This window comes from Callorhinus ursinus, unplaced genomic scaffold (genome assembly GCF_003265705.2).
Source record: "Callorhinus ursinus isolate GAN/ISIS: 27379988/994484 unplaced genomic scaffold, GSC_fseal_2.0 scaffold1, whole genome shotgun sequence".
In the NCBI taxonomy this organism is placed as follows: domain Eukaryota; kingdom Metazoa; phylum Chordata; class Mammalia; order Carnivora; family Otariidae; genus Callorhinus; species Callorhinus ursinus.
Genome location: NW_027397063.1, coordinates 20,601,579 through 20,615,394, shown reverse-complemented (window position 1 = coordinate 20,615,394; position 13,816 = coordinate 20,601,579). Strand labels below are relative to the sequence as shown.

Genomic DNA, 13,816 nt, shown 5'->3' with positions numbered 1-13,816 from the left:
TTTCTCTAACTGGGATCCAAGTGGAAATAGAAGTGAAACACTACAGTGGTCTTTTCTGAGAATTCAAAACACCTAGTTCTTCTTCTTGCAAGTTAGGGATCCAAACTGAAACTGCAAACTGAGAGATTAGCATAAAAGATGGTCCCTGGCTGGGATACTCTTGAACATCTTGCAGAAGCCTTTGTAAAATCATAGTGGAATTAGACTACATTATCCATGTCATACAGGAATCCACACAAAAATGACAAAAAATAAGAGATGACAAACAGAATAGAACCTCCAGAACTTTGTATAATAGAGCAATCTAAAAGTACTAAAAATGGGGATGCCTGGGTGGCTCTGTCAGTTAAGCGTCTCTCTCTCTGAAAAGTAAATAAATAAAATCTTAAAAAAAACACCATAAAAAATAAATAAAAACACTGAAAATGTTTTAAGACATAAAAGAAGAAACTAAAACGTTAAGAAGGAAATGGGTTTTTTTAAAGTATTTTTAAAAGAACCTTAAAAGTATTTAAAAATAGAACTTTTAGGGAAAAGAAATGCTTCATTTGTTTCTTTTTTTTTTTTTTTTGGTTGTCAAATGATCCTTTATTGAAACATTTTCCTTTGTAGTTAACTAGCCGGGCATTCCAGCGCACCACTGTTGATGTCATCTATGATGTCATGAGGGTGGCGGCCATCTACATTGCAGCCCACAGACTGGGCAGTTCCCAGGATCTCTTTAATGGTTCCAGACAGTTCTCTCGCTAAAGATCGGTGTCGCATCTGTCGGGCAATATTGACAATCTCATCAAAAGTGATATTTCCACTGTGCTTAATGTTTTTCTGCTTCTTTCTGTCTCTTGGTGGTTCCTTGAGGGCTTTGATAATCAGGGCAGAGGCAGAAGGTACCACTTCAATCTGGGCCTGTCTGTTCTGAATGGTCAGTTTCACCGTAATCCTTAGACCCTTCCAATCACCGGTTGCCTTGGCGATGTCATCACCAACCTTTTTTGGAGACAGACCCAGCGGGCCTATCTTCGGGGCCAGGGCAGACGTGGCACCGACTTCGCCACCGGTGCACCTCAGGTACACGACTTTGATCTCGTTGGGGTCGAACTTAGGCGGCATGGCGGAGGTGGCTGGTGTCGGATGAACCCGGATTCGGGACGACTGAAGAAAGTTGCACCTTTGCCTCCCCGAGCCGAAAGCCAAAAGCCTTTATTTTAAATTTTTTTTAAGATTTTATTTATTTTTTTGAGAGAGGGAATGAGATAGAGAGAGAGAGCATGAGATGGGGGAGGGTCCGAGGGAGAAGCAGACTCCCTGCTGAGCAGGGAGCCCAATGCAGGACTCGATCCCAGGACTCCAGGATCATGACCTGAGCCGAAGGCCGTCGCTTAACCAACTGAGCCACTCAGGCGCCTGCTTCATTTGTTTCTAACAACAGGTAGGTAAAAGAAACAATTCGCCAGAAGGATATAACAGTCTTAAACTTGTATGCTCTAAGAATATAGCCTCTTTTTTTTTTGAGTTTTTAATTACTTTATTATATATTAGATTCAATTTAAAGGCTTTAACCATCCGTAAACACCGTGATACAATATGTATGTGTATATATGTAAAAAAATACCCACCGAACATGCTTTAAGAGGTATAATTGTGTTTTGAAATCTTGCCACATGAAATATACTTTGATATAAAAAAACAACTAATCAGAAGCATGAAAAACAGTATGTTTTAATAAGAGCCTATTGCAGATTCTGGAATGATTGTTGCATGCATGTCCCTAGTCATGTTGGACTTCTCCTTCAGTTTTGACTGGAGTGAGGTGTGTTCCACAACACCAATTCTGATGTCCATCTGAATGGTTTCTTGCTTCAGCTTTGTTAAGTTCTGTTTAATCTTTACCAAGGGAGCGCCATCAGTCATGCTGCTGCCTTTTTCTTCCATTTCTTGCTTTACCTTCTCTAGTTCTTCTGTCACCTCAGACAGGAGCCTGGTCTTTTCCATCACCCCACCGTTACCCTGCTGGTAGCGCTCCCTCACCTCACTCAGTTGGGTTTGAGCTGCACGATATTCTTGAATCAAGTGCTCAAGCTGGTTGTTGATGTACTTTTCTCGGCTGCCAATCTTTTCCAGAGTCCTACTAATTTCAATACGAAGTTTATCCAAAAATCCCTTGGTCTCCTTTAGAGCAGATTCTATTCCACTTTTGTGTTGGTGCATTTGGTCAACGTGGATTCTCCAATCCTTATTGTCAGTCCTAATCATGACTTTCAGTTGTGGTCGTACACGTTCTACTTCGAGACTCCATTCTGCAGCATCTGTTGTGGATTCCAAAATATCTTCTTGTTTGGCAGACTCGTTCATATCCAAGCGATATGTCTGAGCCTTTAAGATGTTGAGATCAATAAAGTTTTCTTCACTGTCTGTCTCCTCTTCCACAAATTCTTCATCCACTTTATCTAATGTTAATTCTGCATCATCTTCTGGGACAGTTTCTTCTTCTAACTCTTCCACTGTGTATGTTGGTCTTTTTCAGGTGAAACCAATATATTTTAATGCTTCTTCTGCTAAACAGTCAAGAACATAGCATACATGTTCTCCATAACCTGACTGTAATTTTGAAGGAGGAAAATCTGCAGTTCTGCCAAATGATCGAAGCTCAGATAGTATGTTAGATATAGTTGCATTAGGGTCATCATATTCTTGAGGTTGCTCAAAGGGGCGTCCTGCTCTGTTAATCAACCAAGAAGCAAGAGTGCAAAACATGTAGAACTGTTCACCAGGGTTGGTAGGCAGTGCGAAATAGTGTCTGGACGGGGGCTTCAGGTTGTTCTGCCGGAGGAGTTCCTCCTCATAGTGGAGCAGCTTCAGCTTCTCCACCAGGTCCTCCATCACCACGAACATGTGGTAGGCCGCGCCGGGCCTCCGCTCCACGACCACCTCCCCTGACCCTTCGCCGCGGGACGGAGACATTCCACCCTCCAAACCTGACGACGTGACCACTGCGGCCGCGGCCGCCATCACAAAGCAGGCGGAAAGCGCCTGGCGTGGGCCCCGGCCCGCAGACCTCCGCGGCCTCCGCCGCCAGAGCCGCCGCACCCAGGACCGCCGCGACCGGTTACCAGGCCAGAATATAGCCTCTTAATACAGGTATTTGTGTCCACTTTTGTTTCAAATATAATGAGGAATTTTTAAACCTTCAGTTAATAAATAGATTAAGCCAATGAAATATTAATAAGACTGTAGAAGACTTGAACATTTCAATTAACCTTCTTAACCCACGGACTTTTGTAGACCTTGTACCCAGTATTTATAAAATGCATGTTCTTTTCAAGAAGATGGAATGTACAAAAATTAATTATGTTTTCAGCCTGAAAAAAAGTCTCAAAAATACAAATGAATCAGTATTACACAGACAACATTCCCTGACCAGGGAAATAAATAGAAATATTTAAATAAATTAAAATTAATATCTATAATACAAAAATTTAACAAAAATTCCTCATACGTTAGGGAATTAATATAATAAATTTCTAAATATTTCATGGGTCAAAGTAAAAATAAAGATGTAAATTAGAAAATATTTAGTACTGGATAACAATGAACACATTTTATAACAAAACTTACCAGATGCCACTCAAGTGGTAGAGGGAATGTATAGCCTTAAATTCATTTGAAGAGAAGTCAGAGTGATGAGTAATGATTAAGGCATTGGACTAAAGAAGTTAAAGAATAAAAATAGAAACCAGAGGGAAGGCTATAATGAAGATAAGGAAGTTAGTGAAATAAAATAGAAACATGAATAGTAGAGATCATCAAAAGTCAGATCTCCGTTCTCAGATCCATGCAGGTCTGTTTCTGTGTGTTCTGATGTTTTCTTTTTTCTTTTCTTCTTCATCTTTTTTTTGGGGGGGCGTCATCTATCTCTGACATTGTTTTAATTATAATGCATCATTCTAAAAGCTATTGTAATCAAGACAAAGAAGGTATTACCAAATTAGTAGACCAAAGATAGAGTATTCAGTAAATGGTACTGGTGTAAGTAGCTATACCTTTGGCAACATGTAAACCTAGACACCTCTCACCAATATAAAACTATATTCCAAGTAGATTATAATTTCTGCAAGTAGATTATATACTAAATATAAAAAGAAAACAAAACATTTTAAAAGAACTTATCTTCATGCGATTAGAGTAGGAAATACTTTTGTAAACAAGAAAAACATGGAAATTATAAAGGAGTAACAAGTAAATATCTTCAAATGTGCTCAACATCATTAAGGAAATGCAAAAATTAAAACCACAATGAGATACCTTTAATTTCCTACCAGAGTGACTAAAATTAAAAGGATTGACATACCTAGTGTTGACATCGGTGTGGAGCATTTGGAACATTCACACACTGCTGATTGGAGTGTAAATTGAGATAACTACTTTGTAAAACTTTCTGTTAGTTTCTACTGGTTCTAAACAAATGCTACTCCATGACTAAGCAAATCTACATATTCAATAATATTTACAGCACTTCTAGTCATGGTTCTAGTGTTCCTATCACTAGACACAACCCAAATGGCCACCAGCATTAGAATGAATGAATTGTAGTAAAGAATGAACTATAGCTACTCACAACATGGATGAATCTCACAAATAAAATGCTGACAAAAGAAACCAGTTACAGGAATCGACATTGTATCTTTATAATCCTATGAAGTAAGAACAGGCAAAACTGACCTGTCATGGCTGATGTCAGAATACTGGTTACTTTTGTAGAAAGTATTGACCGGGAGGGAACACCAGGAAGCCTGCCGGGGTGCTAGAATTGTTTTATACTTTGATTAGTGTGGTGGGTACACAGGTACATAAATATGTAAAAATTTATGTACACTTAGAACTTACACACTTCGATGTTAGTTTATACCTCAAGAACAAATTTAAAAAATTATCAATGGGTTCACTAAAAAATGAAAATACATGGGACACCTGGGTGGCTCAGTTGGTTAAGTGTCTGCCTTCTGCTCAGGTCATGATCCCAGGTCCTGGGATTGAGCCCCGCATCGGGCTCCTTGCTCAGCTTTTCCCTCTGTCTGCTGCTCCCCCTGCTTGTGCACTCACTCTCTCACTTGCCCTTGCTCTCTCTCTGGCAAATAACTAAATAAAATCTTTAAAAGAAATGAAAATACAAGTGACAAAAAGGGTAATAATATTTGCAACTATATAATCAACAAAGAAAAAAAGTATAAACAATTCAGAACAAATAGGCAGAGGATAACACATCGGCAATTATTAACCAATGGACCATAAGCTGAAAAGCTGTTTAAGCTAACTAGTAATTAGTGAAGTGCAAATTAAATCATAGTGAAATATTTAATACCCATTAGATAAGCGAAATTAATTGGTCAGATAACACAAATCTTGGCAAGATATCAGTTGCTAGGAGCTCTGAGGGGTTGCTGGTGGGTGTACATAGTGATATACTTGGGAGAGAAATTTGGTAATTCTAGAAAAGTTGAAGATGAGCATAGCATCCAACCAGTAATTTTATATCGATGTCTACAACCTAGAAATATTTCCCCAAACATTCACAAGAAAAAAAAAAAAATCAAGTCTAGACTGATTATAATAAAGTGGAAAAACTTGTCACCTAATAGGGCTATAAATAAATTTTAAATGTGTTCTATTTATGCTACATACTATAATTTCTTAACTAAAATAAATGGCTGTATCAACCTATGTCAACATACATTTGTCACAAATATGAGTAAAAAATAAGATATAGTGTGATACGAGTTATTTGAAATTTAAAACACACAAACAACAGTATGTATTATTAATGTACATATACACATGAAATACAATTACAAAACTATTCATAAGAATAATATGCACCAAGTTCAGGATAGTAGATAACAAATGGAGAGGGGTAGGAATTTTACTGTATCTATAATTTTTATTTACAATAAAATTTGTTTGAAGGATATTGTATTATTTTCTTTACTTTGCATTTACTTCATAATTAAAAATCTTAATTAAAAAATGAGACTATACTATGCTTGGAATTTTCTGTGAATTAATTTCTCTTGGATTTGATCGTATATTCTAGCACAGTTTTACAAAACTTAAGACAATATTACTATAAGGAATTTTCCATGTCCTGCACTGTCATTTTAATCCTAGAATAGCTTTTTCTAGAGACAGTACAGTGGAGAAAAAGCTGTGGCCTGGGAGAAGGAATTGGTTTTGAATCCCAGCTTTTTATAATCCTAGATGAATCTGTTTACTTCACTGAATCTTGGTTTTCTCATCTGCAAAATAATGAGTTTGGACTATGTTTTGGGCTGAACTGTTCTACCTCAAAACTCCTGTGTTGAAACTCTAACCCCAAGTACCTCAGGATGTTACTATATTTGGAGGCAGGCCTTTAAAGAGATGATTAAGTTAAAAGGAGGCCATTAGGGTGTGTCCTAATCCATCCTGACTGGTGTCCTTATGAAAAGAGGAAATCTGGACACACGGAGACACCAGGGATGCATGAGCACTGAAAAAAGACCATATGAAGGACACTAGAAGGTAGCCATCTGCAAGCCAAGGAGAGAGGTCTCAGAAGAAACCAAACCTGCCATCACCTTGATCTTGGTCTTTTATCCTCCAGAACAGTGAGAAATTAAATTTCTGTTGTTTTAGCAACCTAGTCTGTGGCATTTTGTTACGGCAGTGCTAGCGATGTAATCCAATAATATTAATAATATCACTGCTAATGACTTTTCCAGACCCAAATTTCTACTGTTGTTTTTAAAACATGACTTCTCTTTCTTCATAGTCTAAAGCGGATGCAGATAATGCTGATAAACTTGAGGTGGTCTTATGTCTTGCTTGTCTATCTGTCCTCCTCTGCCTCTAGGTGTTTGCTACAAATTGGTAGAATCTCACCAGGTGACAGTACAGAATTTTAATATCATACACAATAAAACTTGACTCCCTCAGCTTTACTTCCTCATCCTTCTTCAATAGTATATTTGGTGTTTCAACTGAAAATCCGTGTGTGAGGATTGAAGTGTGGATTTTTCCGACCTTTATCTTTTCTATGATCATTATTGGTAAAATATCGGTAAGTTTGTACGCGTAAACTCTTCTAATCTCACCGGTTTTTTTCTATGATTACAGTCTCTTCATGTATTCACGGCTTTTATTATCAGATCCTCCCCATTCCACCTTTTCCACATAATTATGATAAATTATAAAAATCTCAGTGCATTTGGTTTTATCGTAGGTTAAATGATATTTTCAGGGTGCATAAGATAACATACATTGCATATTTTCTTGATAGCACAAAGCATGATAACTAGAACTCCCTGGAGAATTATTGATTCTAGAACTGGAGTAGGAAATACACAAGATGAGTCTGGATCATCTTGTAATGCCAGAAAATAAGGAAATGCTCACAAATAAAATTCATATTGATGGGAGTGTGTCAAAGGGAAACAGAAGCCAACCAAAAGAGCTCTTCATGGCCCAAACTGGAACAATTTAAGCAAGAAAATGAAACAGTATTGGAATTTAACCCTGAATGTAAAATAAATATTTATGAGTCCATACTGTCTTAAAAATATCAATATAACAAATGATTGAATAAATGGATAATGGTAGGAGAAGGAACAAATCTATGTAAAAGAAGTCTAAGTAATTTATGTAGATATTCTGCCCTCAGGGAAAGGAGCATAACTCCCCACTCCTTAAGTGTGGACTGCACAGAATGACTTCTTTCCAAACAGAAGAACATGGAAAGGGGTGGAAAGAGTAACTTAATAGTGGAGACGCCTAATAAACACTAACTCAGGTGGTTAAGATCAACAGCAACAGTCATAAATTCTGCTGATCGTATGTACCCTTGATGAAAATTGCCCTTTTATTCCATGATATTCTTCCCCCTAAATCTGTAACCACAGTAAAATCATAAGAAAAATACAAATTCCAGTGGGGGGACATACTGCAAAAACCCTGACCACTACTCCTCAAGTCTGTCTAGATTATCAAGCAAAAACAAAGTCTAAGTAACTGTCACAGGCACCAAGAGCCTGAGGAGACTTAACAGCTAAATGTAATGTGGCATTCTGGATAGAATCCTGGAACTAAAAAGGGATATTAGGTATTGATTCATCAGTTGTAACAAATGTACCATACTAAAGTAAGATAGTAATAAAAGGAGAAGCTGGGTCCGGGAACTCTATACTGTTTCCTAGATTTTTCTGTAAATCTAAATCTGTTAAAAAAAAAAGGCCATTTAAAAAAAAAAATCAGACTTCAAACCTAAGGATTATGACAACATTTTGAGCTTAGTGCAGATGACAATATCAGAAGAAAGGCTAAAGTATTTCTAAGACCTTGTATTTTAGTTAGCTTTATAGAATAAAATTAATTTGAATTTGCCTTAAAAAAAAAAGCTTATGATTATGAAGTCTACCCTGTTCCTGAGACAGCACAAAGCTTTTTCCTAAAATAGTAAAATTTGGGAAAATGTAATATAGTAAGACATTTTTCTATTACTTTTAAGTTTTGAAATTTGCCTTTTTTTAACTCTTTTTTTTTTAAGATTTTATTTATTTATTTGACAGAGAGATAGAGCAAGAACACAAGTAGGCAGAGCAGCAGGCAGAGGCTAGAGAGAGAAACAGGCTCTCCTTGGAGCAGGGAGCCTGACACAGGGCTTGATCCCAGGACCCCGGGATCATGACCTGAGCCGAAGGCAGACGCTTAACCAACTGAGCCACCCAGGTGCCCTGAAATTTGCCTTTATGAATGTGATGTAGTTATCATTAATTCTCACTTGCCGATCTGCCTATGCTCAAGATACAGAGATACAGAGATATGCTCAAGGTTACAAAATTAGCAGGACTGAATGGAGACCTTAACTCAATCTTCAGATTCCTAACAGAAGATTTGGTCTACCACAACAGTGGTCTAAATATTTTTATAGTATGTACTTATCAGTAAAATATTTTGAGAAGCATCCCCAAGCATATGTTTGTGTGTTTATAAATCATATGCATGTACTGCTAAATTAATTTTGGGTAAAGTATTAAATTACACTTCAATGATTAAGTATGAAGATGATTCAATAACAAATTCATAGAAATTAAATTTCCATATTTTTCTACAGACCAGGTGACTGTTCAGCCTCGTTTGTAAAGTACTGCTGAGTACTAGTGTTACAACTATTTATTGATGTGTAACAACCCATCTAAAAACAACAATTTGTGGGTTAAAAGCATTTGCATTTTATTATTATTTTGCAGGTTTCTGGGGTTGACTGGGCTCAGTTGGTTGGTTCTTACCCAGAGCATCTCTCATGGTTGCAGTCACATACTGCTGGACCAGAATCATCTGACAGCTTGCACATTCACCTATTGCACTGAGGCTGGGAAGATGCCAACAGCTGAGGCTCCTTATAACATATCTGCCTCTCTCTGTTCTCTTTGTTTCTCTCCAGCACAGTGGTTTCAGGAATTTGTTGGAATTCGTACATGGTGGTTCAGCGCTCCAAGGCCACATTCCAAGAGAGAGCCAAGTGGAAATTTTATCTCTTTTTATGACCTAGACTCAAAATTCGTACATCGCCACTGTTGATTCAGTTATTTAAAAGAGTCACTGAAGTCAGTGTATTTCCAAGAGATGGGGACTTAGATTTTACACTTTCAATGAGAACAATGTCAACTTGCTGGCAAGCTTTAAAAATCTTCAAAACCAGAGTCTGAACTCTGGTAATTTTGTTTTATGAGGTAAAGTCCACCTGAGTCCATTGATTTGAAGAAAGAAGTGAGGTAGCACCCCATACTTCTGACAGCTGCCTTATTGTGGTCATTTTCACAAATCTACAGATACTTTCCTCTTCTGTAATTCCTTAAAGAGGAAAGGTGCTCATTCTCAGACTCCTCAAAACTCTTTCTCTCTCATCTAGGGCTACAGTAGCTCCCCAGGGACTTTTCCTCATCAGCCCAAAGATGTCTCCACCCTGGGCTAGAGATAGGATTTTTATAATAAAGGCTGCAGATATTGTTTTCATTTGTTTTTTGTATTTTGCTCTTTCATCAAGCTTTAACATTAAATTATTGGTATCACTAATTATTGTACTGAGCACTTTTTGACTCCTTGTTATTCAGCACACTTGACATGTTAGTCTCTGGATTGCATTTGCTCTCTCCAAGACCAGTGACAAACTAAAGAACATAAATATCAGGGCCATTGTCATCTTACTTCATAGACAATTCTGCTTCAAATATTGCTCTCTACATGAAAACAAAACAAATACAGCTTATGTCAAGGTATGGTATGTGCACCTCTCCTTGGGGTGCATGCCAAAGACACCATTTCTATTTCTTCTACTGTCCCTTTAAACTACTCAGTTAAGTGGTTCTATTTTTTACCGACTTTGATATCTTGGACTTAAAACTTCTCTATTTTTTCTGATTATAAAAGAACTCTGATCATTTTCAAATTCAAAAACAGCCTCGTTTTAGTAATAGATTCAGGCCGGAGTTTTAATATAAATTCTTACTTCATTTATAACTAACTTCTCTCAGTTCTGGCTTGGTACAGCCTGGAAGTCAAATGTGGAAGAGGTGAGGGCTTTGTCGTTGGATTTTTTTCTCTTTCCCTGCTTTGAGTTTTGCTGCTTCTTGTTGTAGGTTGTCGCTGGCTCTTTGGAGGTGTTGGGAAGAAAGGAAAGGAGGAGGAATATATGGGTACATTTCACTTTTTAGGTTTGAGGACACCAGTGTTCTTATCTTCTTCCTGTTTATTTTACTATTCTCATTCTCAAATCTTCCTGACCCTTTTCCACACTCAGAAATTCCAGCTTGAGTAATTTTTAAGATAAAGGGCTTAAGGAAGTAGAACTTCTAGGCCATGTGGGTGTGGGATTCTCTAAGCATCTGGGGGTTTAGATAAACATGAGGGAGGGAAGAAAGTACCAAATAAATGGATTTTGATCACTGAAATATTAGGTTCTTGCAAAAGAGAATGATAAAGGATCAAGAGAAAAGATCATGGAATGTAATAAGAATTCATAATTGCCAAATTTTATAAGATACCTTAACTTAATGAGGGACAAAATTTTTTTCAGACAGTTGGAAACAAGGCTTAAATGCAGATTTTCCGGGAATAATTATAACGATTAAAGTCATTCATACTAAAATGTAAATGGTTAATATAAAATCTGTTTTTGACATGGTGGTAGGAGAAAAAGATCTCTGCACTTCTGAGGGGCAGTAAAAGACAATACCCAACATCTGGATGAGAAAATGGCACAAAGATGTTTAAGGAGACCAAGACTGGCTCTTTTTTACTACAACTACCTTTGGATAAGTACAAGATTTTTTTGAGATATGTGACATTTTACATGGCTGTGTTTCAAATGATCTGTCTCAAAGTACACAGAAAAAGACTTAAAAGGGACAGGGGGGCCACATTTCCTGTGGACAGTAATCCTGATTCTGAAGAACACATGCAGTTGTTCAACAACACTGCTGGATTGAGAAATGAGGCCTTGGGAATTTCCAAAGAAGTGCTTTCAAGATAATAGAGCTTTACGGCGTTCCATTGCCTGCAGTGGAACAGCAGGATAGGTGGTTTTCTCTCTTAAAGGACTGAACCTCTAAAACCTAACAATGAAGGAACTGAGGCTTTGGAGTTGTTTTAAGGAAACACACACACACACACACACACACACACACACTCACATTCCTGTCACAGTTCACATCACTTCAGGATTGACATTATTTACTCTTGTTTTGTTTTGTTTTTCAGTTTTGGTGGTGTTGGTAAATGAATGTCACTTGGGGGATCAAGTCTTCATAGCAGGAGGAAAGCAGAGACATGAAGCAACTATGTGGAAAATTCAGGGAGATCTGCCGCTCCTGCGTTAACATAGGCATTTCTTTCTAGAAGCTGCTAAGGACCTGCCAGTGCTAAGAAACTGCTTTTGAAATAACTTGAACTATTCATTCTTTACCTTGGAGTCTTTCACCTCCAGCATTTTCATGATTATTGGCTCTCTTGTTATTTGCCATTTCATAAAAGAATTTCAAAGATTGCAAACATTACAGTTCATTTGAGCTTGTAACTTTTCATCTTTGAGCCAGGCCCCTTCTAATATTTACCTATGGAAGGCAGCTATGCTCACCACTATACCACCAACGCAATATTTACCTATGGATAAGCTGAATTTTAGTCTATCACTAGACACAAAATTTAAGGGACATTGTCTTCTGTGCTCACTCATCTCCCTTGTCAGCCCTGCGTTTGGAGATTCTGTTGCTCCATCTGCTCTGGCCCCTACATCCTGGCACCAGTTTTATCTTGGCTGCCATTCCCAAGTAGCTTTTCTTTTTTCCACTCAGTAAATAGATAAGGGAAACAGTGGTACTCTTATATTTTGGCATGGAATGAGAATGTTTACATTCGATTTGTGGACCCCAAATTCCAATTTTGGAAGCAAAGACTGATGATAGTGGTGAAAGTGGCAGGTGAAACTCTATGGAGCCCTACCTTGTGCCTCTTTCAACAAACACACCATCAACATCCTCATCCTCTTATTAGATCGAAGGGGAAACCCTCTCCACTATTTCTTTGTCTGGATGTGATGTCATTATCTAAAAAGATGATGAGATTCTCATTCTTCATTTAAGATAAGACTGCAGCTATAAGAATTGAGAAGAACTAGGAAATTGTTATAGTATATTAACAAATCAATCACTTGGAATAAATGCCCAAGATGATTAAGTAGGAGGTCTCTCAGAATCATCAATCTCTTCAAGATTCTACTTGTTGGGGCGCTTGGGTGGCTCAGTCGTTAAGCGTCTGAGCCTTTGGCTCAGGTCATGGGGTCCCAGGGTCCTGGGCCCTGGGATTGAGCCCTGCATCAGTCTCCCTGCTCCGCGGGAAGCCTGCTTCTCCCTCTCCCACTCCCCCTGCTTGTGTCCCCTCTCTTGCTGTGTCTCTCTCTGTGTCTGTGAAAATAAAATCTTTAATAAAAAAATAAAATTAAAAAAAGATTCTACTTGTTATTATGATGACGTGGCCTCTTACATTACATCTATTTGACACTATCACCAAACCAAACAGGCATGGGAATGATTTTGGCAGAGTAAAGCAAATTGTTTGTGTTACAATGGTCACCTGTTTTACTAAAATCAGTAGAGGTAGAATTATGGTGATGAATTTATTTAGCTGATAGTATATAAGATAGAGTGAGTCTCATTAAGATATAATTTTATTAAAAAAACAAAAAAAATTTTGTAAGGCATTCTGCTTACTTAGTTTTTGCTTCCTTTGGACAATTGAATAGTAATTTTCAGAGCTAGCAAAAATCTACCTGATCTGGGTAGCTATCTAAAAAGATAATTGTAGATATTCTTTAAGACATTATAAGATAATAAAAATATTTTTCTATGAATAACTGAGCCCACACTTTCTGTACACATAGCTTTTGTTACAACACAAAATTTTTAGATCACTCAGCACTTATAATTATTAAAAATTTTCCTTTACCTTCTCCCATCGCCCTTCAACTCTACTTCACTATAATCACTGTAAGTTATTTTGTGAATATATCCTTCCAGATATTTTATTCGATGGCTTCCTTTATATTCTCTCTAGCCTTTTCTTCTGGAAGCCATACCAGATGAATGTTGGCCTCTTGGGAATTTCCTCTCTGTCTCTAAATGATGATTCTTTTTCTATTTTTAAACTTCATGCATTTGTGACATGTTCTGGGAAAATTCTTCCATTTTCTCTTCCAACTCACTGATTTGCCCTGTAGCTATGGGTATTCAGT

General features: G+C 37.5%; 1 pseudogene; it reads right to left on the bottom strand.

The window, feature by feature from the left end:
• Window positions 1-1,697: 1,697 nt before the first annotated feature.
• LOC112820988 (intraflagellar transport protein 57 homolog pseudogene) lies at window positions 1,698-3,089 on the bottom strand (annotated as a pseudogene).
• Window positions 3,090-13,816: the final 10,727 nt, after the last annotated feature.